Consider the following 26,740-nt stretch of genomic DNA (forward strand, 5'->3'; position numbering starts at 1 on the left):
GCTGACTTTATTGGATTTTGTGTTTGTTCTATCATACTTGTCACATTTAGGAACTGCCATTTAATTTACATGAAAGTGTTTCCTAGGTCTTATAAACACAAATTTGCCTGTTTGGACTTAATCTTGGTGTCTGTCTTGCCTTGCTTTGGTATTTTTGTAGCTCTTTTCCTCTTCTTTTGGCACTCAATCAGTTTGCAGATCATTTTCCTAGTAAATGTGGTCTTCTCCATTATTGGTCTACTCTGTTGTGTCCAAGCTGTCTGGTGACTCAAGTGGCTGCCCTTGACCATTGGTCCACCATTCATCTCCTGGAGGCCTCTCTGAATGCAAGGCATTTCTACTTTAATGATCTTCTAGACCAGACCATTAAATGCTTCACCAAAGCACATTTTTTTTCTTCCATTTGTTCATGGTTATTTACTCAATAAAGTGTCTTTTGAATTACTAAGACGTGGATTTCCTTGTGTGTATCAATTCTGACAGGAGTCGTTAAAACTTTTCCAATCTTCTGTGCTTGAAAACTCTGTCTCCATTACCTAAACCAAATATTAAAGTATAATACCTATTTAGGAAAGTCACTTTTTGATCTTTAGTATACAGCATTTATTTTCAGTGACATTTTAAATATGCCTTGGCCAGAATGGATCATTTTACCTTTTTTTGTCTCCTCCATTTTCCTGGGCTGGAGGAAAAATGCTTTTACTAACAGTGAAATTTACTTGTGATTATTTCATGCAGTTACAGTATGTAGTGAACATCTCTGAGGCTGTGCACAGAGGATCCAAAGGTTTTGTGAAATGGAAAGACAGGTCTGGTGTAGGTAATTATAGCAGGGCCAGGAGAATCTGGGTGCTTAACCATATGTGTGGTTCCTGGAAATACGATGATGAAGAAATCATTCCACAGGGGTTGTGGCTGGGCTTGGGTCCTCATGCCAGGACAGCTACACAGAAGATGTGATGTCTGTGCTGGAGGCAGGACCTGAGTCTGTGATTGTAGTACTTCTTAGGAACCTAGATGGTATCTGCCTTTCTGAGCCTTTGTGTCACTGCAGGATATTCTGTCTCCTTTTTTTCAAATGTTGGTACAACAGGGGCACTGGCCTTATTTTCTTATTGAATAAATTTGTTCATCTTTGTTATTCCTTTCCTTTTCTTTTTTGAGATGGGATCTGGTGCTCCCCAGGCTTGTCGTAAAGTTTCGGGCTAAAGTGAACCTCCCCTGTCAGCCTCCTGAATAGTTGGGACTGCAGGTGTCTGTGTACAGACACATTTTGTGTGTGTGTGTGTTACTGGGGATGGAACCCAGGGCATACAGTGCTCTACCACTGAACTATAGATCCCCAGCCCTTTTTAAAATTGAATTTAAGGCAGTTTTACTATGTTGCCCAGGCTGGCCTCAAACTTGCCATCCTCCTGTCTCAGCCTGTCAAGTAGACAGTGTAACACCTGGCTGATCTTTTGACACCCAGCTGATCTTTGCTATTCTTAACCTTAATTTAAAATGACAAAGGTTCTGTGTTATGATAAGAAAAATAGTAGCATTTAATATTTTTAATGCATAAGCATACTGTGCATCAGGTGTGGTGCATTTTCCAGATCACTGCTTACAACAACCCTGGAGGTGGACATTCTTACTATCCTAGTTTGACAGATGGGGGACTGTGGCTCTCAAGGATTAAAAACATGTCCAAGGGTTACACCACTAGGATGGGGCAAACTTAAGTATGCCCCAGGCCACTGGGTGTGGCCTTACCTGCTGGGCTGTGTGCCTCTTAGACCAGGCTCAAGAGGAGATATGGAAACTGTGTAGGCTACTGTCTGGTTGTCCCTAGAGGCTAACAGAGCTTCTCTTGTCTCTTTGGGAGGGCCTTTAGAGTGTGTTTTCCTTTTTATATGGACTTGGAATCAAGCAGCATATCTAACTGTGTTAACTGTCATTTTTACTTATTATAAATAATATCTTTTCCCATGGCACTAGTTTTCTTTGACATATTCTTAACGGCTTTGTGATAGTCATTAAAATAGTCTTCCATTTGCTCATAGGTGAAACATTTCTTAAGCCATTCCACTATTGTTGGGCACTTGAGTTGTTTCCAGTTTTGTCTGTGTTTTCCTACTTATTGTAATTACTACCTTGAGAGGCACATCCTTGTAGCCTGACTCTTTGAGTCCCTGAGCGAGGGCTTGGTGTTAAGTGAGGTGTGTTGTCACTGGTGTGCTTGTGGCGTGGAGCTTGACCCTGCAGTTCCCTGAAGCTCCCATGTAGTGATAGCAGCTGTTGACTTGATTACTCTTTGCCCTTTTGTTTCATCCATATTAGTGCTTTTGAAGCAAAGTGCCCCTGGGCACAAAGCAATTTATTTGGGTCCTTCGCTGCTGGCTTGCTCAGAGCATGCCATCCTCCATTCCCTGTGTGTGGTCTGCCAAGGTTTTTCTGCACAAGATTTCCTGGATTCCTCAAAGGTCTGTGAGCAGATTTAACAAGATTGCAGCCATTTCTTACTCTAATTAATTCAGTCACTTTTTCACTAATTAATCCAGCCATTTGTTCGTTGACTTGTCTGTTCAGTTATTTGGAAAACATTTCTTAAGCATCTGCCTGGTTCTGGGTGCTGAGGATAAGGTATATTTATTAGACAGACTCTTGCCCTGGAGCAGCTTACTCATGCTGAAAGTGGTGGGCAGACAGCAGAAGTCCATCTATGTGAATGGAAAGGGAGGGAAAGACTAGTGGGTGAGGCTTGTTTGGGGGTAGAAGACAGGGAAAAGGCACTGTACAGAGGGGAGACTTTGCTGGCGGAGGCTGCATAGGAGGAATGGTGGTAGCCCATGGGTGTGTCTGGGCACAGGACACTCCCTGTGAGAGCTGTGGTGTGATAGGTGGGGCTGGCTGCAGCTGGGGGAGGGTCCTTTGGACTGGGGAGCCATTGGGACTTTATCCTGCAGGTGGTGGCTTTTCCCTGCTTACAGTTCCTTAACAAGGTGTTCCTCACTCTTGGGATGAAGACCAAGTTCTCTGGGTGGTTCCACCTACCCTCTACGCACCCTCTATTCATGTTTCTTTGTGGCTCACTTTCTTTGCACCTCATGCTCCTATAGCACCAAAACCATTGTGCTGGTCCTTATGTCCTGCTGTTCCCTTTTTTTGTGCTTTCTTTTCCCCCTGCCCATACCTCTCTCGGGATGACTTGGTCCTACTCATCCTTCAGCGCTGTCCTCTGTCTGCCCGCACTGGGCTGCTCTTTGATCCCTTTCCTGTTTCCATGCACTATGGCTCAGGAGGTGTCTTGGGATGTGCCTGGCTCAGGTCATACTTTGTATCACAGAGAGGTGGAAGCAGTGATGCTTGGTCTCAGGGAGTGTGCAGGTGAGTTAGTCAGGTGATAGGTGATTGGGAGGCCATGATTCCTGAGCATCCCAAGATGGTTTGGTCAGCGCTGCCACAGGTGTACTATGGAGGAAGACGAGCTGGTCAGGGTGGGCTTGGTAGATGAAGTGGTGCTTGACTGATCCTAGAGGGCTGGCGGGGCTCAGGTGAGTAGATGGAGGGACTCACTTTTCATTGGATGGGTTCCTGGGACTCACAGCTATGTTAACTTGGGCACATGTGAGAATTGCCTCTCCCAGGAGCTCCCCATGCTGGTGACCTCAGAATCCTGGGCTGAAACCAGCCCTATAGGGCAAGGGACAGCAGCATAATCAGCGTGAGCATCTCACAGACTCATGTGGGCACCGCGTGGCAGGGGCCTGAGGTCAGGGAGCAGACTGCTACATGCCTGGGTCCTGGCCTTGCTATGTACTGCCTTGAGAATCCTGGCTTACGGAGAGGCTTTGAGTGTGGCTCTGAGAAGAGTGCTGGTTCCTAGATGGTGCTTCATGAGTGTCTGCGTGTGATTCTGTTGAGTTCTGCTCTTGTGACCACTTCTGGCTCTGCTCTCTTGCTCTCTCCTGAGCTCTTGGCTTAGTTTAGTCAGCACCAACACTTCTGAAGGCCCAGGTACTGCTCCAGAGCTGGGAGGGCAGCAGGGCCGCCTGGGGAGTTCTGGTCAGATGCCCCACACATGCACCTAACATGAGAGCCATTTGCATACAGGGGAATGGACAGCACCTGGGAGTCAGAATTATAGTAGGGGCAGTGATGCCTGAGGGGACAATCGTGTTACCTGAGCATGTGCCATGGGGAGTGTAGTCATAAACTATGTTTAGAAAGCACCAAGCAGCAGGTGAAATTAGTATTAATTTATTTTGTTTGTTAACCTTGTATACAAAAATACGTACAGAACATAAATTGTATGTATAACCAATATATTCACACTCTCCTTTTTTTACTCAGTCTTTGGAGTCCAGAGTACATTTCACACGTAGAGCACGTCTTGGCTGGGACACTTTCCAGGTGTCTGTAGCCACTGTGGCCATGGCTCCTGAAATGGACAGCATGGGGCTGGAGTTGGGACTGCTTGCCATGGCAGGCAATTAGGGTGGGCATCCTCTGTAAGTGACTTTTCAGGTTTGATCAGAAGCTGAGATAGAGTTAGCCATGTGATAATGTGGGACAGAGCCCTCTGAGGTGGATTCATGTGGGGCAGCTTATCATGCTAACAGGCTTTGCCAAGAAGGCCAACAAGGTTGCAGAGCCATCACGGCTTGCCTGTCAGTCACCACGGCCCTGGGCAAGTTTGATGTCACCCTGGCTGTGGTGGAAAACCAGGGGAAGGGTTTAAGTAGGGGTTGCTATTTAAGTAGGCTTTTAGAAAGTCACTGTGGGTGCTAGGCATGGTGGTGCACCTGTATAATCCCAACTACTAGAGAGAAGGAGGTAGGAGGATCTCTGCTTTGAGGCCAGCTCAGGCAAAGTGAGTGAGACCCTACCTCAAAAAATAAGCTGGGTGTGATGGTGCCATGCCTGAAATCCTAGATATGAGGGAGCAAAGGTAGGAGGATCCCAGTCTAAGGCTGGCCCTGGGCAGAAGTGCAAGACCCTATCTGAAAAATAAGCTAAAGCAAAAAGGGCTGGAGGCATGGCTACAGTACCCTGCTTTGCAAATGCCCTAGGTTCAAACCCTAGTAGTGCTACAAGAACAAAACAAATAGCAAAACCAAGACAGTGGATTTTCTTTGAAGGTAGGAAGAGCAGTTAGGAGGCAGTGTGAGGTCCAGGGGAAGGTAGGGTCAGGAGGGATTCTGAAGGGGTGTGAAGTGTGGAGTTCTTTTAGGGGCACGTGTCAAAGCTCTAGAGATGGGACTTGCTCATGGGCTAGGTTTGGGGGGATGAGGCAAGGAAGGCCCTGAAGAATGGTTGTCAGCCTGAATGTCTGGGGTTGGTGGGGCTACTTACTGAGTTGGGGGTACTTGAGGTGAAGAAGATTTGAGGAGAATAGAGAATTTGGTTGGTGCCTAGAAAATTTGAGGTGCTGGCAGGCCATCTGAGGTATGATGGCGTAGATGGAGGAAGTGGTGGCACTTCCTGATGGGATGCCAAAGCTATATGGTGACTCCCTGTCACCTCCTCTTCCTTGTGCTGACCTCCTTGGGTTACAAAGGACCTCTTGGGTTACATCTCTTTTGTGTTACAAAAAAAGGTGGTACATAACATTTTTTTCTTAAAGTAAGACCTGTATGTGTAGCAGGCCCTCTTGAAATTTTGGGACCTCAGGGATAACCTAATAGTAATGGAGTAGCTTAAAATTGACTACTAAACATTTATATTCAAAAGTACATTCCCTTTGCTATTGGGGATTTCTCATTGCATCTTGCTCTTTGTGGGTCTGGTCCTCACCATGTTAATGGCAAACGGTATTTTCAGAAGACCTTGGTTCTTGCGTTCCAGCATGGAAGAATCCAAGCAGAACGTGTGGGTATAAATGGGGTTTATTAAAAGTTAGGAAATACAAAGGGAGCATGCTGGGATGCAGGTGAAGTCTACCGGCAGAGAGCGAGTGCTTTTCTTTTTTTAGGTGCTTTTAAAACCTACACTAACCCATGGGGATGGCAGACCCAGAAGAGTCCCACCCAATTAGAGTGAGTGGGGAGGGGCATGGGCGGTTCCCAGCCAGGTGCTGGTGGGCCATTCCCAAGCAATCTATGTGAGTCCCAAACTTTTCCAACTTCTAGCCTGTCTCACCCATACCCCATTCTCAACCACACCCCATTCTCAAGGGACCTTGCTTCTCTCACCGAATTGCTCAGGAGTATTAGTTCTGGCCAGGCTCATGCTGCGCCCTTTGATCTGGATCAACTTGGAGATGAAGCTGGAAGTCAAAGGGAGGCATCAACAATTTTGTTCCTTTATTGATAGGAATTATATAATACCTCTCGTGCTAAAAAGATTGCAGTGAGTCATTTTAAGTAAAATTGCCCTCATATGTTAAATATGTAATATGACCAAATATTTTTTCGAATAGAAGTTAATCTAGGACTCATAAGGTGCTTTAGTGTTTTTTCTACAATTAACAATGAAGCACGACTCTTCTCATGATTAAATATTCTTCTGCAAGCCAACATTTAATAACTGCATGGAGCTCCATCACTTGGATATACCATCATTTATCTGCCCACCCTGTTGTCATACATTTGTTTTTACCAAGTTTTCCTTGCTAAAACATCCTGGTGTTCACGTCTTTGCTCTCATCTCTGGATATTTTCTTGGGGTAATTAGTAGATGTAAAATTATTGCTTCAAAAGACATGCTTATTTTTAAGACTTACCATGTTTTCTTTTCTCATGCATTATGGGCCAACTGTATCTCTGCTGTCGATTTTCTGGGCTGATTTTTTTTTTTTTTTTTAAAAGACAGGGTCTTGCTGTGTCGTTCAGGCTGGCCTTGAACTTTTGATCCTCCTGCCTCAGCCTTTCTAGTTCTATGATTACAGATGTGAACTACAATGCAGGCTTGGGCTGAGTTTTGTGATCCTATTGTCTTGTCCACATGTGTTTGTAAGAGGGCTTTTTCTATGAGGAGCACATTCCTAGTCATGCTTGAAGGTATGCTTCAGGTGAGCCATGAGCACCTGCACACCTAGTTAGTGTTTCCTGGGGTGAAGGTAGACCCTGAGAGCAGACCTGTGCTTGCAGGCTGACTGTGTGCATGCCTGATTCAAAGCACTTGGTATGTAGTTCTCACAGTGATCCCTGGATCATTACCATGCTCATTTTAAGATGAGAAAATGAGGCTCAGAGAGTTATCTTGTCCAAGGTCACATGATGCCTAAGTGGCAGAGTCAGGATCTGAACCCTGGCTGACTGCCTCTTCTACACCACATGTGTCTATTCCTGTTTTTATCCTGCCGTGCTCCACATTCCCCTGTGCGCTGAAAATGAGGCCATGCCTGTTTTATGGATCTTTTTCCTGTAATTTTGCATGTCATGTCTGTGCTTCCACAGAGTTCCAGAAACCTCACACTTGCTCTTAGCTTATGTTGGTTTGTTTAAAAAAGAGGCAACTGGAGATCACACATTTGCATAAGTGCTTGAGTTGAATCATGCTGCCTCTCAGTTGCCCTTTCCAGAGTGCAAGTGTTGGCCCAAGACCTGGCCCTGTTATTGTAGAGCTTATGGCCTGTGGTTGGTGTTGTTTCTACACTGGGGTTTCGGCAGATGCGTGTACTTTGCAGAGTTGCTGGGAAGCTTGAGCGAGATCAGTGCTGCTAGAAACATGTAGTACTGGCCCAGTAAATCTGCTCATTAATTGTAAAGTGGATACATTTTGATTTCTGAAAAATTAAAATGCTAATCAGTGTCAATTTAGAATTGAAGCAATATGATAACAAAACATCTATCATAATGGAGTTCAAAGAACAGCTCAGCTCATGGTCACCTGATTGGTTGGTTTCTCTATCAAGCTGGATGCTCAGTAGATTTATTAAAAAATGCCAAGCCACTCCAAAATGAGATCAGTCGTTTCTGAGTTGGGAGTTTTCTTAACTCATTAGATGAGTGGATCTGCTTCCTTTAACTTCTCTCGCACAAGTGTTCAGCTTCTAAATCTGGAAGCTTCTGCAATACAGGCTCCTCAAGCAGTTGTTTCCATGTGGAGGAGGTGGAGGTGTTCCAAATCAGTCTTCCTAGCTTGGGACTCTTAGCTGTCCTTGGGGGGGTCAGCTGTGTATGATAAGATTTTTTTTTTTTTTTTTGTGGTACTAGGATTGAACTCAGGTCCTCATGCTTGGTAGACAGATACCTTACCACTTGAGCCACTCCACCAGCTCAAGGAACTCAAAGTTGCTGGTCTCTCACCACCCTGATTGTTCAGTTACCACAAGAGGTAACCCTACTGTTAATTGGAGCCTGTGTCAGTCTCTCACATGTATTCATCTCACTAACCCTCATGGCTTCCATTTGTGGTAGGCAGGAAGGCTACACAAACCAAGCTTCTGGGACTGCACAGCTGCAGAGACAGGAGCTAGGGTATGAGCCCATTGTTTATCTGATTCCAGAGTATGATTCAAGGCCACTTTGTCTAGGATGGTTTTGGCTCATAGTGAGCACTCAGTTGTTGAATGAATAAATGAAAACGTAAATCCACTTTTAGCTTCCAGTTTTTTTTTTTTGAAAGACAGATTAGCTCACTGTAAAATCTGTTTTTCTTCCTTTGCCAGAAAGCCGTCAACAGAGACTCTTTCCTCTGTCGGGGTGTAGAGTTGATTGACATGAGTCTTTGTGCCTGGAAAGCACATTATGTTAAAGTGTTCTTCACGATCTATTTATAAGTTGCACGACTCAGCAGCACTATTTGGTTATAACTGTGTCCTGTGATGTTCCTGATGCACAGCCACTGTCACTTAGGTGAGTGGGGACTCTAGGTCCCTGTGATAGTCCCCTGCTCAAGTTGGGCTTCTGACTTCAGTGGCAGGTCCCACCTCCTTTCCTCACCTGTGCTGAGCAGCCCAGTCACTCACCAGCCACACAGTGGTGTCAGTTGGATGGGCTGAGCATCATGTATGCTGGACTCCTCTGCCACCAGTCTTGGACAAAGGAGGATGGTCTGTTTCCTCTTAATGGGTTGGCCTTTTCACTGTTGGTGTACATTGTGGGTCTAAATGTGACTCTTCCTCGCCCATGTTGCCCATTCCTGAGTCTGGAAAGCCTCCTGTTTTCCCTTCTCCTGGGCCCACAATTGTTTTGCTTGCTATTTTGAGAAAGGGTCTCACTTTATAGTCCATGCTGGCCTTCAATTTGTGATCCTCCTGCCTCAGCCTCTTGGGTAGTGGGATTTTAAGTATGCTCCACCATGCCAGGCTTTACCCACAATTTGAATGTGTGGGTACTAAATGGTGTGTTCTAGGTGACAGCCTTTGAGCCAAAGAGAGGCCTGGGTGATGGTCTGCCTATCAGTGTGGCTGTCTCTTCTGCCTGAGCATACTAGTTATCTTGGTCAATTGTGCTGCCTGGTTGTATGAATGGGGACTCTGCTTCATGTAGGGTTTTTAAATTCTTTTGGGTGGTACTGGGGTTTGAACTCAGGGCCTCACACTTACTAAGCAGGTGCTCTACCACTTGAGCCACTCCGTCTGCCCTTTTTTATGTTGAGTATTTTCGAGATAGGATCACATGAACCATTTCCCTGGGCTGTCTTTAAACCTTGATCATCCTCATCTCTGTCTCTCAAGTAGCTATGATTACAGGTATGAGCCATTGGCTCCTGGCTTCAGATGGGCTTTTTGAGTGAGATCATGACTGCTCTTTCTCTGAGGGATCCTTGGTCCTCAGGATGGCAGGCCATTCTGTGCCTGGTTTGGTTGTCTTAGCTGTAGGGAGGGTCAGACTAGATCATGAGAATGGTAAAATCACTCTGCAGTTCTTTGTATAAACTGAATGGCATGAAGTCCGCCTTTTGCCCCTACTACAGAACAACCCCATTGTCTTAGGCCCACGCTTATTTCTGTACTGGCCTCAGAAGTTCCTGCAGACCATTCTTGTGCCTTTCACATGTAAGGGACTTCCCTAGCTGCTTACCAAGGTTAGAAACCCCTGAAGCCAGGAGCCCTACATGCCCCTTGTGTCCTCATACTTGGAGCATAGTTCCTTGTTTATGGCAGGACTCCAGTTATGCTTTTCTTTCATGTTGAGGGGACAGGTCGAGATAGGATAAATTTGTTCAGCGTGGTTCTCCCCATGGATTAATAATATAGATAAATGTAATAAAGTTAAAAAAATGGAAGCCTTGTAATTCTCCAGAAGGAAAGACAAAGGACTGAAATTTCAGGAAGGCAAGAAAGAAGCCTCTTACTTGTCATCTTGTCTTCTTAGTTGTTCGTGTTCTGGTTTTAACAGTAGATCTGCTTTTAGTGCTGCTGGGGCCACTGTGAAAAACCTGCATGTTGCCTGCAGTTCACTCTTTACTCCCATGACTGCCTGTTGAATTCACATTCCTGCTGTCTCTGGCCTGGACTACTTTGGGAATCTCTTGCCTGTCCTTACTGCCTGCTGTGCCTCCTGCCTATCTGTGTCAGGGGATCTTATCACAATACCAGTCTGGTAAATTGTATCTCCTGCTGGAGAGCCTTTCATAGGCTTCTCCTCAGAGTTCAGAGTGAAGGTTAAACTCCTTAACCTGGGACAGGAGACCAAACCTCTTGTCTCTCTGGCCTTCACCTACCCTCTTGCTTATTTCCAGCTGCTGTTTGTCACCCAGCTTCACTCTAGCCTCATGGGCTTGTGTTCTTTCTATGAATGAGCTGCGAGACAGTGCGCTTTACCCCTCCCCTCCCCCCACTATGTGCCAGGTACTGCATGAAACAAACAACCTTCCCATTTAAGACAAGGAGCTGGAAGCACTGATTTGGTAAGCAAAGTCCCCCATGGTCATGTGCTCACCACGGCTGCAGGCCTAGGATTAGAGCCCAGCCGGTCTGACTTGGGGGCTCGTGTCCTTGTGTGGTGTCCCTTGTGTCCAACCTCTCCTTTCTGCCCACACTTCCAGGGGCTCCTCCGTTGCCACCTTGACACCTCCTCTTCCTGGTTTTTTTTTTTAGTTAAATAATTTATTTTTGAACCTTCTCACCATCCTGACAAAATCATTTATGCTGTCATCTAGCATATAGGGGTGAGTCTTACTCATCTGCACATTCTACAGGCCCTGGCACATAGTAAGCAAATACTTAGTTAACCTGGGGACATTTAGAATTTCTTAAAAATACGTGTATTGAAGCTCCCCACCTTGGTGGCCTGGTGAGTGGGGATTCAGTGAAGAATGTCCTGTCATGGCTTTTCTCTTCCTGTGCTCCATGAAATCATCTCTGGTTGTGCTGCTGCTGAGAGACAAACGTCTTCTAACAGACTTACTGGCATGGAGAGGGTACATCTACTTAACATAGCTGCCAAATTAATACTGCATCTGGAAGGCCTGAGAACAGCCAAGTCAAGAGAATCTTACTGCACAGTTTATGAAAGACTGAGCCATAAAATAAGCATTTACAATGGTCTGTTTGCCCAAGGTAGAGAATGATAACGCAGCTATTATTCATCACAATGGGGTCTTTGATGTTTCTGTGCCTCCAAGTGGTCTTCTGGCCTGTGGTCTCCTCAATAGACTTCTGAGGTTATCTCTGGCCTCTCTTTCTAAAATTGGCTCTCTTCCTGCTTGGGGACTAGAGCTTTGAAGTTCAGCGTTATGTGAAACGATTTTATGAGAACTGAATATGTCAGTATTTATGAGCAATGAAAGTCTTAAAAACAAAAACAAAATCCCCAAACAGATTCAGTGCCAGCTCAGGCCTAGCACTGTGAAAAAAGCAGGGAGTACAAAGGAAAACAAGACAGGCTATGTCGCCATGGTATTGCCAGTTGGCTGAAGAGACAGGTTATACACTTGACCATGTGAATGCAGGCCTGGGTGAGGAGAGATCCTAAGTGGAGATGGTTTCTCAGGAGTGGACAGTTGCTGTAGGACCAGGAGGAAGTGGCACTGAGCATAGGTAGTGCAGTTGTCAAGAGCAGCTGTACCAGAGGCAGGAACATGTGTGGCTCCTAGGGTGGGTGGTAGGGGCCAGCCAAAGTGAATGATATCTTTAGGAAGGCCCTTGGTTGCCAGCTCCAAGAATCAGCCCTTACTACTTATCTCTTATGACTTCCTGTCTCCACCTGGCTGCTTCCCATCATCCCTGAGCCTTCAGAGGGCAGGGCCCTGGCCCTGTTTTCCATGAACGACAGAGCACTTATACCAGCAGCCTCCAGACCTCCCAGGGCTGGGAACTGCAGGGCTACATGTTATGCTTGGCCTCCAGGGGACTGTGGCTCTGCTCTTGGTTGTGGCTAGTTCTGTGTGTCTTCTCACTGCAGGCCCAAGTTTGAAGATACAAGCTCTGTGTGAGACTGTTCTCTTGGAGGAGGGTAGAAGCAAGGGGCTGGTGCAGGCTCCTGGTGCTTCTGAAAGCTTTGCAGGACACAATGTTTGCCACATGCACTCACACATTTTGCTGGCTTCTAATGGCCCCTGGCCAAGACCAACCTCAGTGCTAGAACACATAGTATTTTATAGTGAGTTATGTCCTCAAGAATAGTGCTCCACACTACTACCCAGGGTATCTGAAGAGCTGTAATCTGGAAGTGCTGATTTTTAGAAAGTTCATTCTGATGCCATGGGGAAGGGGCTTGGGGAGGTGAGCTAGGCATAGTGGAGCTGGGTGGGGCATGCAGGAAAGGCTTTGAGGGGTGTTTGGGGAGGTGGAGGCAGCAGGATTTGGCAGCCGTGGTGTGGGGGAGCCTCTGGGTCACCAGTGAGTCCATGCCATTGAATTGGTGTCAGGGTAGCTGGCAGTGACCTCTTCTGACAGGAAGCCAGGAGGAAGGAACAGATTGGGAAGGCCTGAGGCAGTGGGTACTGGACACTTGAGTTTGTGGTCCCATGAGAATTGAGGTGGTGTTGGATGAGATAAGCTAGTGGGTAGTGTGTGTATGGGGAGAGCAGAGAAAACTGACAAAGCCCAGCCCCACACTGAGGCCCGCTCTGTCTGACATTGTTCTAGGTTCTTGTTTGGTTAATAGCAACTCTCTCTAGTTAATTCTCTTTCATGCTATTTTGATTAGTAGTTAAGGGAACTGAGGCTCACAGATAGAGGTCAACAGACTTTCCCCAGGGTCTTCCAGCAAATGAGACTGTGCCTGCAATTAAACCTGCAGACTTGGAGTATAAAGTGTGTGCCTCCTTCCAGTGCTCTGAATTTCTTCTCAAGTAGGACCACTCCCAATGTCTTTTGGTTTAAGATAATACATAGTGAAATTTGGTTTTATGCAGTTTTTAAAGGGAGTTCACACCCATGGTCTGATTGAAAAAGTAATTAGTATTCACATTCGAACTTACCAAACAATTCTTTGATATTTGAGGATCAACATAGGAATAAAGCAGCACTGTGTCTGTCATTTTTGATTTATAGCTGTCTGTGCCCAATGGGCTCTGAGTGGAAGGCTATAAATAAACTTAAAATAAATGGATAAATAGTATGCACCTATAAATTGTGTTGCAGGAACCTCCAATGGCCTTTTAGAGAAAATCCCCAATAAAATGCTGTTTGGCAATCCATTTGAAAGAGAAGGGGCAACAGATCATCCTGGCAAAGTCAGTGAAGTGAAGGACAGGCTAACGTGCTGGAATAGTTTACATATGAAAAGCAGCTGATTCCACGGAAACTTGCTATTTGGTCTTAGCAATTTTGGAAGGTGTTCTTTTCCTTTTTTCTCTTATTGTTATGGTGTCTTTCCAGGTGGATTAAGGACTGTCAATTAAAACTACAAATTTTAGGGAGGCAAGTCAGTATTTCTGTCATCCTTTTTTCTTTTTGAGCCAACTCCTGGGTTTCAGGTTGTGGAAAATGGTAAAGGCCCAGAGAGAGACTGGGTTTGGGCAGGATGTCCAGTCCGATGTTGCCCAGGTGACTGAAGGGCAGCCTGTGCACGTACCATGGCAGGCTAGAGACCTGGTGGCCACTGGGGGCAGATCCAGAGAAGGAGCTGTGGCCTATGTATAGATAAGTCACCTCTGGCTTAGAAATCTTGTTTTCTTCTTAATTTTTATGATTTATGGGAAAGAATAAATTCTCCGTCCTTGGCTAAGCTGCATGGGGGAGCCTCTTATAGGATGAACAGGAACATAAGCCTGAAGAGAATAAAACATAGGTGTATTTTGAGATCTGGTCAAACTGAGAGAGATTCCCAAAGATATGGCCTAGGCTCAATGATTTGAAATGTCGAGTTGATAGGAAGATAATCTTACTTTACTTCTTATCTTTTATATATGTGATGAATAGGCCGTCTTCCCCATTTACTCTATATAAAAGCAGAAATGTGACTTTTGTCTTAGTTGATCATAGGATGTTTGGACTGAAAGCTACAGCTCAAAGTCCATTTCAAAAGTACTTGAATTGTATGTAGGTGGCGGACTCACAGTTAAGGCTGATCAGCCCTGGAACAGCCTGCAGATGACTCATGGCAATTGCTAGGCTACTTTGGCCACTCCAGGGCCTTTCAGTGTTGGCAGTTAGAAATCAGCATTCAGGCATGGTATCCTCTCACTGAGTCCATGGCATGCTCTTGTACTGGGCCATGCTACCTTGCCTGAAGTGCACAGTGCTACCTGTTCCTATCCTCTGGGCCTTGGGGTGATGAGACTCAAAACAGTGACTGAGAAAGGCCAGTGTTCACAGGAGGGAGGAACATGTCTAGCTGGCATACTCAGGAGCATTCTTAGGGAGAAGGTGGCACCTGGGCAATGTTTGGGCTTGAATGGGTAGAGAGACCAAGGAGAAGGAGTTCAGAAGAGGCAGGGGGGCAAAGATGTGGAGATAACTACAGATCTGTGTATGGTTTACTTTCTCTGGAGCCTGGGTTTAGAAATTTTTTGTTGTTGTTTTGATGGCACTAGGGTTTGAATTCAGGACCTTATGCTTGCATGCTAGGCAGGTGTCGTTACTGCTTGAGATACTCTGCCAGCCCTAGCCTGGGTTTAGGATGAAGGAGCAAATGTGCTAGCCTTTTGGTGCCCCAGTGTTAAGCCAATCAAGGTACTTCTTCCATGAACTGAAGTACCCCAAGCGAAGGTACAAGGACCTTCCAGTAGAGAGGAACTGGCTTTTCATTCCTGTTTGGTCCCTCTGCCAGATCCCTTAACAGTTTCAGTTATTGAAATTGCGTTTAGAATTTCTGCATTCCTAGAATGTAGGTTCAGGGGCAGGCCAAGGGGAGCAGGTGCAAAGCTCAAGTCCTGATTAAAAAAAATGAATACAGACTTCTGGAATGAACAACATGAAGGACTAAGGGCCCAGGGGTCTAAGGATTAAACAGCATGTGGGAGAGTGGCATCAGTGAAATGGTGGAATAGATGTGTTCAACCCTTATCCCCTCACAGAAACACCAATTCTGACAAACCCACAGATAAAGAGTACCTTTGTGGGAATGTGGAATTCCAGTGGAGAAGTCTCAGCACCTGTTAGAGCAAAAATTCAAGAATCGATGCTTTGAAGAGGGTAAGAAGACCAGTTTCACTTTACACATGATCCCCCTCCCACAAGGCAGCACAGCTCATTGCCAGCAGAGACTCCCTTAGCCTTTCATTATTTCTGCCACAAGTGAAAGTGAGAACATAATGAACACTCAGCATCCCCAGCCATGCTGTCCAAGACGGAACAGGAGTGGGATGGGTGCATCCATAGTTGATCAGAGATCTTTAGAAGATTTTTTTTTTTCTTTTGCAGTACTGGGGTTTGAACTAAGAGCCTGCAACTTGAGCCACTCCTGGTGGAGTGGTGAACCTTTTCTTGTGAAGGATGTTTTCGAGATAGGATCTTGCAAACTGTTTGCTTGGGCTGGCTTCGAACTGCAATCCTCCTGATCTCTGCCTCCTGAGTAGCTAGGATTATAGGCGTGAACTATTGGCGCTCAGCAACCTTAGAATATCTTTCTCTCCTGAAGCCAGACAGTAAAGACTAGGGTTGGGGACTATTGTATCAAATATAAAGAGATTAGTGCAAGATTTGAAGGAAAATGAAGGCAAAAAATCAAGGAAACATGACACAACCAAAGGAAAATACTAGTTTTTCAGCAATCAATCTCAAAGAACGGCAGCTTTGAAAGTCTTAATTCTCTATAAGAATTCAAACTAATTGTTTGAAGCTGAATGAGCTACAAGAGTTTACAGATAACTCAAGAAAAATAAAACAATTTATGAACAAAATGAGCTGTTTAATGAAGTGATAGAAATCATAAAATAACCAAACTGAAATTTTTGGGCTAAAGACTATAATTACTGACCTAAAAATGCAACAGAGGTCTTCAACATCAGACTCTTACCAAGAAGGGGAAAGAAACCAGTGAACTTGAAGACAGTTCATTTGGAATTACACAGTTACAGGAGGAGAAAGAATGAAAAACAATGAAGAAAGTTTATGTGATTTATGGAACCTATTAATTGAACCAGTGTGTGCAGTATGTTAGTTTTAGAAGAAGAAAGAAAGAAGGAGAAAGCTTATTTAAAGAAATAGTCACTGAAAACTTTCAAAATATGAGGTGAGAGAAATAGTCATCCAGGCTCAAGATGCCCATTGGACCTCAAATAGGTTGAACATAAAGAAGTCTACACTAAAATGCATTATAACCAAACCATCAAAAGTCAAAGAGGATTGTTAAAGAATAAGAGAAAAGCGAATTGTCATGTAAGGGAACTTTTTAAGACTTATCAGCAAACTTCCCAACAGAAACCCTGTAGACCAAGGATCAGTAGGATGATACATTCAAACTACTAAATCAATAAATAAAAAACCTCAAAACTGCCATCCAAGAATACTACACCCTGGCAGAGCTGTCTTTCAGAGATAAAGGTGAGATAAATACTTTCTTAGATAAGCAGAAGCAGAGGAAGTTCATCACCCCCTAAACCTGCTTTAAAAGAATGCTGAAGGGGGTCCTTCAACTTGAAATGAAAGGATGCTAATTAATGACACGAGAACACAGTATAGTACCCACCAGTAAAATTAAGTATGCATTCAGACTTAGAATACGCTAATACTGTTCTGGCAGCGTGTAAATCACTTTTAACTCGTATAAAAGCTGAAAGACAAAATAATTAAAAGCAACTCTAGCCTCAATAATTTGTTAATGTATACACAAATAAATGGATATAAATTGTGATATCAGTAAAATATATATATGTAAGAATCAAAAGTGTAAATTTCTTCCTGTGCAGTTGAGGTTGAGTTCTGCTGTTGTTTGGATCTTGAATGTCTGCCAGTCCCCAGTCCATGGGACTGTCAGATGGTGGTGGTCTTTAGCTCATTGAGAGTATGTCCTGAATGGAAGTGTGGGTCCCAGCATCTTCCTTTTTCTCTCTTTTGCCATGAGGTGAGTGGTTTTTTGCTACCACGATGTGCTGCTTTAGAACAGGCCTGAAAGAAACGGGGTCAATTGGTCAAGAATGGAACCTCCAAAACTATGAGCCAAAATAAATCTTTTTTTCTTTGTAAGTAGATATTTCAGGTATTTGTTATAGTGACATCAAGTTGACCTAACACAAGCTGTTATCAGCTTACAAAGACTGTTACTCTTACGAAATGTTTTATGTAAGCCTCATGGTAACCACAAAAAAAACAAACCCCTTTAATTGGTATACAAAAGATAACAAGAAAGGAATCAAAGTATACTACTGTAAAAAAAAAGCAAACAAATCAAATCAAAATGGAGGACAGCAAGAGAGGAAGATAGGAACGAAGGAGCAAGGGAGATATGAAACAAGAAACAGCAGCATGGGAATAATTAGTTCTTACCTATCAATAATTGCTTTAAGAACAAATGGCTTAAATTTGCCAATCAAAGAACATAGAATTGTTGAACAGATAAAAAAATCCAACAGTATGCTGCCTATGAGAGACTTATTCTAGCTTTAAGGATATAGATGTGCTGAAAGTGAAGGGGTAGAAAAAGAATTTCCTCAAATAAATAGTAACAGGAGAACAGGGCTAAGCCATCCTGTATCACACAAATAGACTGTACGGCAAAAGTTGTCATAACAAAGAAGGCCATGACATAATGGATAAAGAAGAAGGCTCATTCAGAAGATGTAACAACTGTGAACATGAATGTCCCAGCATCGGCACTTGTGACTACATTGACAGATATTAACAGAACTTAAGGTAAAAATAGAACTCAGTCATGGAAAGGACTTCAACACCCCACTTTCAGTAATAACTAAGAAGATCAGGAAGGAAGCAGGAGACTTGAATTGTATCATAGGCCAAATGGTCCTAACAGACGTATGTAGACCATTCCACCCAGCGGCAGAACGCACATTCCTGGATAACTCACATGCAGGGCCCACAGTTTTATTGTTTTTTTTTTTTTTACCTTTCCTGGTACTGGGGATAATGAACTCAGGGTCTCGTGCTTACTAGGCAAGTGCTCTACCACTTGGGACATGCTTTTGCTTAGTCCTTTTACTTTTTTAAGTTAAAAAAAAAATTAAGTGTTTTTTAGGATAGGGCCTCATGTTTTTGCCCAGGACATCCTCTGACTGAGATCCTCCTATCTTCACCTGCCAAGTAGTTGGGGTTACAGGTGTGCACCACCATGCTTGCTTTGTTTTTGAGATGGGGTCTTGCTGACTTTTTTTTTGCCTGGGCTGTCCTCAAATTGCCCTGTCTCTGCCTTCTGAGTAGCTGGGATTATAGACATGCATCATTATGCCTGGCCACAAAGTTTCAAGTATCTTTTTTGATGTTATGAAAGTAGAAAGCAGTAATAGGAGAAACACATTCCTGAAAAGCCATTGAGCTAGAGATGAAATCCAAGTGGAAATGAGAAATTTCCTGAGGCAAATCAAAGTGAAAATATAACACACCACACTTAATGTGATGCAGCTGAAGCTGTTCTTGGAGGCGAGTTTATAGTGATAGACGTGGGCGAGAAGAGGTCTCAAGCCGACTTCACACTTCAAGGAAAGAAAGAAAGGAAAATAAACTAAGCTCAAAGAGCAGAAATAGATGAAATAGAGACTAGAAAAACAAAAGAAAGGAGTGACCAAACTAAGAGTTTTTTTTCCCCAAAGATTAATAAAATTAACAAACCTTTAGTTAGGCTAACCTAGAAAAAAAAAAGAGAAAGCCCCAATGAAATTCTAAATGAAAGAGAAACATTACAGTTCATCCCATAAAAATATAAGGGGTGGTAGGAGAATAGCATGAACAATTGTTTATCAACAAATTGTATAACTCCTGGAAGAAATGGATACGTTCCTAGAAATGTACAACATCCCAACACTGGAGCATGAGCGGATTGGAAAACTGAACAAACCAATAATAATAAGATGACGGAGTCAGTAATCCAAAAACCTCCCGCAAAGAAGAACCCAGAGCCAAATGGCTTCACTGGTGATTTAAAGCCAAATATTTAAAGAAGAATTAACTGTAGTTCTGTCAAATTCTTAAAAAAAAAAAAAATGAAGAGGAGGGAATACTTCTAGATTCCTATTAGGAAGAAATACTAATAAAAAATCCTGATTAAAAAAAAGTCAGACAAGGACACTACAAGAAAAGAAAATTACAGGTTAGCATCCCTGATGAACACAGCGGCACAAATCCTCAACAGAGTACTGCAAACTGAACTCAACAGTACAGTGAAGGGGTCAAACACCATGACCAAGTGAGATTTGTCCCTGGCTGCAAGGATGGTTTGGCGTGCACAAATCACTGAATGTGCAAACCTCATTAACAGGATGAAGGAGAAAAAACATGACTGTTTCGACAGATGCTGAAGAAAATCATTTGATAAAATTCAATGCCTGTACATGATTAAAAAAAAAAACCCTCAATAAATTAGGGACAGAAGGAGCATACATCAGCATGATACAGACTTTATGACCGCTTCATCCCTAAATACTTAGTGTGCATACCATTATCTAGATTTGGGGCGGGGGAGAGAAAATTTACCCCATGAATATGTACAGTTTTGTAGCACAAAATTCAGTTGGATGAGTTTCAACAAACTGTGGCCTGTATGATACAAACTCCTTTCAAGTTTTACATCAGGAAGTTCCCAGGTGCCCTTTTGCAACATGTGGACTATATGAACCATGCCCAATGGTAGATGAGTGTGGGAAGGCTGGTCCTGGTGCCCTGACAGGTTGGCATGTGTTGATGTTCACAGTGGCCTTGCAGTATGGATGATATCTGTGTGCCCAGGACACATGCTAACAAGATGACAGAGGACAGAGTGGTAGGGCTGGGGTTACTGAGTCCACTGGGCCTTAATCCTTTCTGATGTCCACAGTGCCTCTTACACACCCTGTGTACCTAAGGTAGTTGGTGGATAATGTGTACATTCCCACATATTTTCTATTTCAAAATAACCTTCTCTGACTTTGAGGCAGTTCTTAAGCTTCCCAAGCTTTAGCTTCCTCATTTGTGAGATGGTCTGCTGTGGTAGAATGACCAAGGGGCTGCTGCCTGGCCTGTTCTAATTTCCACCAGGGTGAGGTGAGGTGGGATCATTAATTTCTCTGTGCCTCAGTGTCCTCATCGCCAAGTGGGAGTAATGGTGATGCCACTGGCTAGTGTGTGTTGGATAGTGTGATGGCCATGGCTGACTGAATAACAAGCAGATGGTGCACTTCTACCTAAAAGCTCTGCAGCATCCCTCGTGTGGTGCTGCAGTCAGTATTTGTTAGCCTTGGTGTGGTGCTTGCCAGTGTGTGTCGTTGTGTAAGAATGACTCTCTTGCAGAGGTACATGTGACTGTCCCAGATGGTGTTCTCTAGGCTGGGGTGCTAAATGATGGAGAGACTACTGGCTCATTTCTTTTTTCCTTTGCAGTGTGCTAGTCCTTGCGTGTACTGGGTAGGCACTCTACCATTGAGTTCTGACCCTAACCCTTGAGCTCCTGGCTTTATTGCAAAGCTGCCTGCATGCTCACCCTTTAAGCTGCCTACATGCTCCCTTTGTTATCTATACCCTGAGGAGCACAGAGTGATCCCAAACACTAGGTCGAAATGAGCTGTGGTTGGGGGCAGGAGTCACTCCTTCTGTTCTTGACTCCAAGGGACTTCTGGGACATTTTCAGTGAAGGGCTTTATTATTTATCTTCAGTTTTGAAGGTTGAAGGGTGCTTTTGACAGTGAAGAGGATGGGGATGTATTGCATCCTAGTTCTCTGGGATGACAAAAGTCAAATTTCTTTTGTGCTAATGAAAGTAAATGCATCTCATTCCCAGTTGCCTCACCTGTGAGAATAAACACCATGTCAGGCAGCCCCAGCAATACCTTATGTTCTCATGCAGTCAGTAAGCACAGCTGCTTTCCATTGTCATTTCACAAATGCCACTCACATTCGGGGTTGGGGCCAGAAAGCATTTGGGATGGTGTCAGGAACTCTCAAGCCAGATGTTTGTGGGATTGTTCAGTCTGACATGGTTTCATAGTTTGCTTTTGGTTGTCACCTGCAAAAGAGGGTAGGTCAGCTAGGCTGGCCATCCTGCCTTACTGTGGTACAGACTTGTGGAGAAGACAAGGTGGTTGCTGGGCTTGGACTCTATGTTCCAAGTACTTTTCTCTGTCAGTTATTCTGGGTCTTCTGAATAGGAGTTCTGTGAGAATCATCGCCTTCCCAGGTCTCACCATGCCAGAGTGTCTGTAACAACAGTGCTCATTCAACATACCTAACTGCTATGTGGACTACGGAATAGCTGCCTATTTTCCTGCTTTTTTCTTCTCACTCCCTGATTTGGAGAGGCTTATATGCATAGTTGCGGTGACAAAATGTATCTTGTCCAGGGATAACCCTTTCCCTCTGTGTACTTTCCTACAGGCTTTCATAAGCACCTCTGCTGTGCCAGGCAATGCAGCCACATGTACAAATCTTGACATGGAGGCAGGACAGGAGCTAGTTTCAAGAATTAGGACAAATGATATGGGAGGTGGGCAGTGTGGGAATATAAGCTTAGCCATAATGCACCAGGCCAACATGGCCTGTATAGGGTTGGGCTGGGCTGGTTGCTGCCATATGTGCCCCAGTGGGGTTTGTAGCTGAACCCATGCATGGCCATAAAAAGGCTTCTGTACCCACTGTTAGATTTCATAGCAGTTGATGGCCCGTGCACAGTGCTGCTGCACTGTTAGCCTGAGAAGTCTTGCAGGCTTATGGTCCTACTGTGACTCCTAAGTGGAGAGCAACTGGAGGGCACTGGGTTGAAGAGGACCCTGTCCTCCTTCTTCCCAGCAAGCCTTGCTCAGGAGTTCTCCAGGACCCCTTCCTGAAGCCAGAGCTCAAGCCTGGGGTGCCTGTGCTCTGGAATTCTGGAGGAGGCAGCTCTGTCTGGGTCAGGAGCCCAGGGGCCCTGTTGCTTGACAGTCAGTCTCAGGGCTTCCATTGATTCCCACACTGTCTGCAGTAACTTACCTGTGTCAGGAGAGAGGCATTTTGCCAAGATGAGGAACTCCTTTAATTTGTTGATTACTGGAGAGAAGAACCAAACAATGTGATACTGAAATTTTTAATTGTTTCCAGAAAAATACCCTGCTTTCTCTTATCTGAGCTGATTAGATTCCATCTTTCTCCCTCCTTCAGACTTATGGATGTCTGTGCTCAGGCACATGGTTGTATCTGACGTTATTTTCAGTCTTGCACATGTATTCTGAATAAGCCTTTTGTTCCATTGAGAAGATTAAGGGCAGTATTTGGTTGGAAAAATTTTAATGAAGCACCTAACAGAGCTATTATTCATTTTTGAAACAAGTTGCTCTGGTTACCATAGTAATATTTAACCCTTTATTAAATATTTTCCCTTTCAGTCTTCAGTGAGTTTTTGTTGAATACTGATGGGGGAGCTACAGACTCATGAACCTGGCATCTGGAAAGAATTTTCTGGTTCTGCTGAGTTAAATCATTCAAGGAATTTATGTTATAGGAACATAAAGCTTATAAATCTAGTTTATCATATCTATCATTTAATTGTTCATGCAAGCCAGCTCTTCATGTAGCGATTTACAGTAATCTCAGTGAAATAACAGTTTTGTGTCACAAAATGAATAATGCATGCAAAGAAATTGTTGAGCTCCTTAAAATCATTATGCTCAAAACATTAGGCTCTTTTATTTGACAGTGATAGAGTGATGATCATGCAGTAGTGCAGGCTGGGGATTTCAGGTGGGTCGTTGTTGTGACGTTGGTCGCCAGCTCTTAGGAAGGAAGTGGCGATGATGTCTCCAGGACTCTGCGCCTTGCTGCAGTTTCTGCAAGTGGCAGCCAGCCAGACTGCTGGCATTGTCAAGGGCCTGTGGGAGGGCCGGGATGTTGGTTTAGGGGAAAAAATATGTATTTGAAGGATGAGTTGCTTTTGAGCTATCCCTCTGTCTGGGATAAGGAGTGGGTATCTTGCCATGAGTGCTGTTGCCAGGCAGAACTCATGGAGTGTGCTACAGTGGGTGGAAGTCAGCGGTGTGCCGATGCTCTTTTCTTCCCTTTCTTGCTACTCATCTCTCTCAGCAGCACACATGTACCATGATGTGGGAGTTGTTGTTTTCAAGTGATGAGGTTAACGGGCAGTAGCTGCTTCAGTTTTTCTAAGAGAACGATTCAGTGAGTGAGGCTTGTTGTTAGCAGTGTTTATCCATCCACATGTGTGTTTATCACAGGGTTGGTGATGCGGCTTACTTGGCAGAGCCTTAGATCTCTGAATGGCCATGCTGCAAGGAACGTGGAGGAGCCAGTTCCCTGGGGTCTGGGGCACCAGGTGTGAGAAGGGAGGCAGGTTCTGCTTCTCAGGAAACAGTTTTCCAGAATGGGAGTGTCATCAATCATTGTCAGAGGTCTGTGCCACCTTTACCTTCTCTCATGCCTTAAAAAAAAGCCTGTGTTATGAAAAATTTCAAAAACACATAAAGGTCAAGAGAACTGTGCAGTGAAGCCAGAACACCTGTTCCTGAGATTCGACAGTTATCAGGATGCCACCACATTGTCTCACCTGTCCTTTTCCTTTTCTTTTGCTGGAGTATTTCAAAGCATATCCCAGACATCATGTCATTGCACCCTCCTGTGGTTCACCGTGCATTTCAAAACTCCAGACACCTCCTGCTCTTTTCAGAACATGGGGTTGATGAGGGCTCCTCAGGTGGGCATCTCCCTCAGAGTGGAATTGTGTGGATGCAGCAGTCCAGGCCTGGGTCTTGGAGGCCACCAGCTTTTCCTAGCACTCGGGGACTCACATGATCTCTGGGACCGAGCTGAGGACTTTACATATGATCCCTTCAGTTCTGTGGGGATCCTTCCCGCATCTTTGGAGACCCTGGGTTGGGGAGCCTGACCTGGAGGCATTTGGTGTGTTCTGCAGCTTCAGTGTGATGCTTAGTTTCCCACATGTGAGGAGTGTTGTAGGAGAAATGGCCACATGGGAGACTTGGGAGGCAGGAGGACTTGCCCTAATGTCCAGCACGATTGTCACAGCAGAGAACACAGTTCAGGAGCAGTGTCACTTGGTCAGTTGACATAGTCCATGTGTCCACTAGACTCTAATAGACATGGACAATAAGTCCCAGGGGTGTCATCTGGCTTGGCGCATTTTCCTCTACTGCTGCTCCCCTTTCTTCATGCCCCTTCTCTCCTCCTCCTCACCATGTGTACATGCCTCTTGATCTGAGGCCAGACTTGCCAAGTTGGCTGATGGGGTTCAAGGTCCAGATTTTCTGGAGTTAGGGTTTCTGAGTCCTTTATTACAAGATGCACAAAATTACCCTGTACTAGAAGCTACCAGACCCTGTGGCTCTGTGGAGGCAAGTGCCCCACTCATTCCAGAGAGAGGGAAATGGGTTTTGAATTGAAGAAAGTTTCAATTCCAAATGGATGTTTCTACGTAAAGATCTAAAGGGTATATTAAGGGCTGGTTCTGATGGGGGTGGGGTGGGGGTGGGGAAAGAGAAAGAAAGAAAGAAAGAAGGAGGAGGAGTTGGCAGTAGTGGTGGTGGCTGGGGGAAGGGAGGGAGGGTAGAGAGAGAAGGAGGGAGAGAGAGAAGAAAGGAGAGAGAGAAGGAGGGAGAGAGAGGTGTGTTTATGCAGTAAACACCAAAGGGGAGGGGCTCAGACACTTCCCAATTCTTAGACATTTCTAGGCAACAGTTCCATTTTATAAGGGGGGGGAATGAGAAACTGTTCAAGTCAGTGAATTTAATCTAAGTTACTTGGAAAATGGCTTTGTAGTAGGAAGTTTTGGCTTATTAAGAGTGTTTTTAAGGGGCCAGGTGTGGTGTCTTGTATGTATAATCCCAGCTACTGCGGCAAAAATATTGGGAGGATCATAGTTTGAGGCCAGTCCTGGCAGAAAGTTAGCGAGACCTCCATCTCTACAAAATAAGCTGGGTGTGGTGGCTTGTGCCTGTAATCCCAGCTATATTGGAGGCTGTAGATAGGAGGATTGTAGTCTGAGGCTGTGCCTGGGCAAAAAGTGCCATACACTATCTGAAAAATAACCTAAAGCACAAAGGGCTAGAGGTGTGGCTCAAGTGGTAGAGTACCTGCCTAGTAAGTGCAGGACCATGAGTTCAAACCCTAGTACTGCCAGGAAAAACAAACAAACAAAAAAAGAGTGGCTTTGAATAATTTCATTTGTATTCAGTGCAATTGTTATTTTCATGTCCTCAAAGCAGCATGGTGGAGAGGGTTTCAGAAGAGCTCTTGAAGTGTTCTTGAGGAGGAGCTGCCCCTGTAGGTGTAAATCTCAGGGGAGCAGCTTTCCATCAGGGGTGCTGAGTGCAGGAAGGAGCTTGTCCTTAGGAAGGAGCATGTGTGGAGCCAGGTGGACTTGATTCTAGGCCCATAAATTGGTCTGTGAGTAACTGCAGTGGTTTTAGAAGCAGGTTGCTTGTGCATTTTAAGTGATGCCTCATTGAGGCAGCTACTACAGATGAGGCTGTGGGGTTTTCTGAGCCAAGGGGAGACCTGGGGCAACGGGGATTAACCACTGGTTGCCAGACTCTGTCAGCATCCCAGGGAGAAACCCAGTGGGCTCTCTGGTGGATATTTATCACCTCTTTCTTGGTAACAAGGACTTTGGTTGGCATTGCTGAAGCTGTATGATGGTGTTTATACTGTTACTATAAATTACTTTTTTATTGCATACTATTTCTGCTGCAAATAGACATAAATATGGTTACAATTTTGACTGCATTATGACATGTTGCTCTAAGTAGTCTTGCATGCACTTTGGGTTGCAGGGCTGAGTAATTTATGTTCTCCCTTTGGTATTTCTGGTGGTGTGTGTCAGCCCATAGTAATAGCATCTTGCACTTCCTTTTGCTTACCAGTATTAGACCTTCACCCGGTGGCTTCTTAACTCCTGTAACATTGTGTTGTTGGGAGGGTCTTTGTGGGGACCCTTAACCAGTACAGCCTCCCCTTGTACCCTCCTTCTCTTTTGAATGTTTTTTGGAATGCAGGGTTCCCAAACTGTCCTCAGGTCTTGGAATTGCCACTCAGTAGCAGTTTATGTCACTTAACCTAATGTGCCATGTGGTGCAGGAGTAGACCATGTCACCTGGTGGATTCGGGACCAAATGCTATAGTATTTGGAATGTTGTAGGCATAGAGTCTTGATAGAATTATGAGTATCCCAACAGTGGGAAACTCTTTCTTCTTGGGAGATACAATCTGCAGGCAGGTTGACCCCACTGGCCTGGCTCTGGCTGCTGGAACGGGTACCTCTTCCATGTGGTGGGTCTCCTGATGCTGTGCTGCTCCACTTTGAAGGTAGTCTGCACCCAATGTTAAGGCCCTTCGCCA

General features: G+C 44.6%; 1 protein-coding gene across 4 annotated transcripts in view; it reads left to right on the forward strand.

The window, feature by feature from the left end:
- Tbc1d22a (TBC1 domain family member 22A) overlaps window positions 1-26,740 on the forward strand; it is a 352,090-nt gene that overhangs the window by 44,901 nt on the left and 280,449 nt on the right. The window lies entirely within an intron of this gene.

Source organism: Castor canadensis, chromosome 8, assembly GCF_047511655.1.
Source record: "Castor canadensis chromosome 8, mCasCan1.hap1v2, whole genome shotgun sequence".
NCBI lineage: Eukaryota > Metazoa > Chordata > Mammalia > Rodentia > Castoridae > Castor > Castor canadensis.